The 5,816-nt window shown below is 43.7% G+C and overlaps 1 non-coding gene across 1 annotated transcript; it reads right to left on the bottom strand.

Annotated features, from left to right (window-relative positions):
* Positions 1-668: 668 nt before the first annotated feature.
* Positions 669-777, bottom strand: LOC112782052 (small nucleolar RNA R71). The gene has a single exon (XR_003192794.1). It is a non-coding gene; the product is annotated as a small nucleolar RNA R71 (small nucleolar RNA).
* Positions 778-5,816: the final 5,039 nt, after the last annotated feature.

Genomic DNA, 5,816 nt, shown 5'->3' on the forward strand with positions numbered 1-5,816 from the left:
CACACTACTATAAATACACTGGAGCACCCATGTATAACTCATACTCTGATTCGACATAAAAACCTGCTTAATACCCGTGCTAACTTAAGCATCGGAGTCTCTTGCAGGTACCCCCCACCTTTCGGTGGCCAAGGATCAGCAGTGCAGCAAGTCCAATAAGTCGGACACAACAGCTCCGGCCGCCACCAGCCAGCCGGACATGTCATCTCCGACCAGTACGGAAGATCTCATCCGAGATCGACCTCCAGTTTCAGGTAACCCTCGGAACAGCAACCAATCCTAATGGTGGAGGAGATGCAAGGAAGGTCCTAGGTGACTTTACTGCACCCACTTCTGACTTCTATGGAAGCAGCATCTCTATACCTGCAATTGGTGCAAATAACTTTGAGCTGAAGCCTGAATTGGTCACTTTAGTTCAACAAAACTGCCAGTTTCATGGACTTTCACAGGAAGATCCCAACAAATTCATCTCTGATTTCTTATAGATCTGTAATCCTGTTAAGACTAATGGAGTGGATCCTGAAATCTACAGGCTTATGCTTTTCCCCTTCGCTGTAAGGGACAGAGCTAGGTTATGGCTGGATTCTCAGCCTAAGGAAAGCCTAGACTCTTGGGAAAAGGTGGTCAATGCATTCTTGACCAAGTTCTTCCCACCTCAGAAGCTGAGCAAGCTCAGGGTGAAAGTTCAGACCTTCAGGCAGAAAGAGGGAGAATCCCTCTATGAAGCCTGGGAGAGGTACAAGCAATTGATCAAAAAGTGCCCTCCTAACATGATTTCAGACTGGACTATGTTAGATATCTTCTATGATGATCTCTCTGAATTATCGAAGATGGCTTTAGACCACTCTACTGGTGGATCACTCCACTTGAAGAAAATGCCTGAAGAGGCACAAGAACTCATTGACATAGTTGCTAACAACTAGTTCATGTACACTTCTGAGAGGAACCCTATAAGCAATGGGGTAGCTCAGAAGAGAGGAGTCCTAGAAGTTGATACTCTGAATGCCATAATAGCTTAGAATAAGAACTTAACCCAAGAGATCAATATGATCTTTCATCATCTGACTGGATCACAAGCTGAAGCTGACAACACTCAAGAAGCCTCTCATAAAGGAGAGGCATATGATCTAGATCAACCCATGATGGATGAGGTTAACTATTTGGGAAATTCTTTAGGAAATCCCAATAATGAGCTTTATGGAAACACCTACAACCCATCATGGAGGAATCATCCCATCTTTTCATAGAGGGATCAATAGAAGCCTTAGCAAGATTTTAATAACAACCAAGATGGAAGAACCCAAAATAGGTTTAATAATAGACCACTTCCACCTTCTCAGCGAGAGATGGAGACTTCTAAGCAGAGCCTATCTGACCTAGCCACTATAGTCTCCAATCTCTCTAAAACCACTCATAGTTTCATTACTGAAACAAGATCCTCCATTAGAAATTTTGAGGTACAGATTGGTCAGCTGAGTAAGAGAATCTATGAGACTCCTCCTAACACTCTTCTTAGTAACACTGAAGTAAACCCAAGAGAAGAGTGCAAGGCCATCACTGTAGAAGTTGAGGCCGAAACGGAAGACAAGAAGCTTGCATTGAATGCCAGCAAGGGAGTAGCTGGGCATTCAACACCCAAGGAGGAGTAGTTATTGGCGTTCAACACTAGTAATAGAGTAGAGACTGGGCGTTCAACGCCCAAAGAGGAACAAATCGTGGCGTTGAACGCCAGAATAGGAGTATCTGGGCATTCAACGCCCACTAAGGACTCCATTGTTAAAGAACCAAAAGAAACCAGCACGCATGAGGAGATCATAGAGGTTCCCTTGAATGCTTAGTTACAGATTATAGACTCTTAAGAATACTCTTCCTCTAATGAGGAAGAAGAAACTAGCGAAGAGCAAGTTGCTCGGTACTTAAGACTTCTGATGAAGCTGAATGCCAAATTATCTGGAACAGAGACATTGGAGGAAGAACCTCCAGTGCTTACCAAGGAACTCAATGCCTTGGTTCAGAAGAAACTACCTCAGAAGCTGCTGGATCCGGGATGCTTCCTAATTCCCTACACCATAAGGACATTTACCTTTGAGAAAGCATTATGTGACCTAGGGTCAAGCATAAACCTTATGCCTCTCTATGTAATGGAGAAACTGGGAATCTTTGAGGTGTAAGCTGCCAAGATCTCATTAGAGATGGCAGACAAGTCACTGAAAAAGGCAAATGGTCTGGTAGAGGATGTCTTAGTAAAGGTTAAAAACTTTTACATCCCTGCAAATTTTATAATCTTAGATACTGGAGAGGACGAGGATAAATCCATCATCCTTGGAAGACCTTTCTTAGCTACAGCCAATGCCATAATTGATGTGGTGAAGGGAGAGCTAATTCTGTAATTATGGGAGGATCACATCTTATTTAAGATGCCCAAACCTAACTCCTCCCCTAAGGGAGAGACAACTGTACAACACTTAGTGTTCCAACCCTCTCTCTTAGTGCAAAGCTATACAGAGCCCTCAGACACCAAATCTAAGTTTGGTGTTGTGAAACCATCCACAAGGACTAAGGATAAGGGTAATGAAAAGAAGGTACCTAAAGGCTGGAGGGATAAGAAAATCCCTACTGAAGGCCTCTCACCTGGTATGAGAGTTGTTTTCATAGACAACCCAGTGATTCCGCACACTGTGAACAAGATCTTGTCTCTAGAACACATGGAACTTATCCATGAGAGCACAAGAAAGAAGTTCAATGTAAGGGGGTGACATTCTAAGCCCCTATCCGTCTCGGTAAAGGAGCTAACCGTCAAGCTAGTGACATTAAAGAAGTGCTTGTTGGGAGGCAACCCAACCATAACTAGAGTCTTCCTATTTTTCCTTAAGTTTATTTACCTAATATTAGTTTATTTTCATAATTATTTTTTTTAAGTTGTGATCATGTGCAATAGCTAGAACAGAGATAAAGACATCCAGAGATGGAAGCAGAACACCTTAGAGTACACCCTTTGCTGGCGTTGAACGCTAGACAAGGAGGCAAAAAGGGCGTTCAACGCCCCAATGGGTAAGGAAGCTGGCGTTGAATACCACACAGGGAGAAGTGTGGGCGTTCAACGCCCATGAGGGAGCAGCATTACTGGCGTTGAATGCCAGCCATGGAGTAGAGGCTGGGCGTTCAACGCCCTATATGGAGTAGGAAGCTGGCGTCGAACACCAGCCAGGGAGCAGAGGCTAAGCGTTCAACGCCCACAAAGGGGTAGGAAATTCGAATTTCCTAGCCCCTCAGGACCAGTAGGTCCCAGAGAATCTCCACCTACCCTATTATCTTTTCTCTCTATCTCCATTATTTTCTTATTCTTCTACTTTATTCTTCCCTTTTATTCATATTTGCTCGAGGATGAGCAAAGCTTTTAAGTTTGGTGTTGGAAAAGCCTTGCTTTTTGCTTTCTATTTACACTTATGGCACCCAAAGTCGGAGAATCCTCTAGAAAGAGAAAAGGAAAAGCCATAGCTCCTGCCTCCGAACCTTGCGAAAGGGAGAGATTCCTTACTAAGGCCCATCAAGACCACTTCCATCAAGTAGTGGCAAAGAAGAGGGTGATTCCCGAAGTCCCCTTTAGACTAAAAAAGAATGAGTACCAGGAGATCCAACAAAAAATCCGGAGAAGAGGTTGGGAAGTTCTGACCAACCCTATCCCGGAAGTTAGAATCTTAATGGTGTAAGAGTTTTATATCAATGCGTGGATCACCAAAAATCATGACACTAGTGTGAACCCACACCCCAAAAATTGGCACACCATAGTCCGAGGGCGTCTCTTGGATTTCAGCCTGGAAAGTGTAAGGTTGGCACTCCATCTACCATTAATGCAAGGAGACCCACACCCTTATACTAGAATAGTCAATTTTGATCAAAGGCTATACCAAGTCCTTTCAGATATTTGTGTGGAAGGAGCACAATGGAAAAGGGATACTCATGGCAAGCCTATCCAACTAAGAAGGCTTGACCTCAAGCCCGTAGCTAGAGGATGGTTGGAGTTCATCCAACGCTCTATCATCCCTACTAGCAACTGGTCCGAAGTGACCATTGACCGAGCTATCATGATTCACTGCATCATGCTTGGGGATGAGGTGGAGGCACATAAGGTGATACCTCAAGAGCTGTACAAGGTGGCATTAAAGACCTCCACTCAAGCAAGGTTGGCATTCCCTCACCTCATATGTCACTTATGCAATTCAGCTGCAATTGTCATAGAAGGAGACATTTCCATTGAGGAGGACAAACCCATCCCTAAAAGAAGGATGGAGCATGTTAGAGAGCCGGCACATGAACCACAGCAAGAGCATGTGGAGCTGCCTCAACAAGAAATCCCTGAGATGCTTCAAGGGATGCATTTTCCTCCCCAAGGATATTGGAATCAATTGAATACTTCTCTAGGAGAATTAAGCTCCAATATGGATCAGCTGAGGATGGAACACCAAGAACATTCCACCATCCTCCATGAAATAAGAGAAGATCAAAGAGCTATGAGGGAAGAGCAACAGAGACAGGGGCATGACATAGAAGAAATCAAGCGCTCTATTAGATACTCTAGAGGAAGCAGTAGCCCCCATGACTAAGGTGGTCACGTTCCATATCCCCCTTTGTTCATGTTTTTTTTCTGTTTTCCATTGTATTTCATTGTTTGTTTCCTGTTTCTAAGTGCATGATCTTCCTTTGTTTTGTCTTAAGCTATGAAATATTCCATGCATCTCTCACTATACACTACAAGAAAAAAGGCCTATGGCCACGCTTTTTTTTGCTACGCTTTAAAAGCGTGGCCAAAAGTGGTCTATGGCCAAGCTTTTGTGAGGGTGGTGCTTGAATAGAGATTTGGCCACATTTTTTTTGCTATGCTTCAAAAGCGTGGCGAAAAGGGCCAATGGCCATGCTTTTATGAGGGTGGCAGTTGATGCGAGATTTAGCCACGTTTTTTTTGCCACGCTTATAAAGCGTAGCCATAGAGAGATTTTGGCACGCTTTTAAAGCGTGGTAACAGGGTTTTATTATTGTGGCGTTTGAAAAGCGTAGCCGTTTTCCTACAAGCCTTTTGGCATGCTTTAAAAGCGTGGCCAAAAGGTTACCCCAGAAAAAAAAATACAAAATGCTTGTATACCCTTCAAATTAAAATTTTTGAGTCTTATAACTTAAACTTTTGAAATTAAATACTCAAAAGCTCGTATATCCTTCTTCATTCAAAGACCCTAACGCTAACTCCTCCTTCTTCAAACAATAAGCCCTAACTCCGACGACACTCCGGCGAGGAACCACTCCTGCGACGATGACACTCCAACGAAGAACTACTCCGACGACACTCTGTGAAGAACGTAGCTGCGCTCGCAATGCCTCCATCGGCAATCCCTCTTTCGGTACCCTTAACCCTAATTCTGTGGTGACTCTCTAGCGGTGATTCCCTCCACTCAGTTGCTGTCGCAAACCCGTCGTCGATGCTCCCTTTACCGCCACTCCCTTTTGTTTATGTAAACCCTAACTCCTTCGGCGCCGCTCCCTTCTGTTCTCATTCCGTTCTTTTATTTCTTTTCCTATTTCACACTTTCAGTCATCAATTTTCATAGAATGCTATAGTGCTATATTAGGGTAACCACCACATTATGTGTATATATATGTGAGAAAACATAGGAAGTGGATAACAGGGACTAGGGGAGTTAACGAGGCAACAAATGTTGTAACTAACTTTCCAAATTGCAAGTTAGGGGAGGGGTGGGATTCTCATGATTGAGGTGAGTGAGGAGGATATTTAGGGTGCAGGAGATGGTGAGGGAATCATTTAA

The sequence above is a fragment of the Arachis hypogaea genome, chromosome 19, assembly GCF_003086295.3.
Source record: "Arachis hypogaea cultivar Tifrunner chromosome 19, arahy.Tifrunner.gnm2.J5K5, whole genome shotgun sequence".
NCBI lineage: Eukaryota > Viridiplantae > Streptophyta > Magnoliopsida > Fabales > Fabaceae > Arachis > Arachis hypogaea.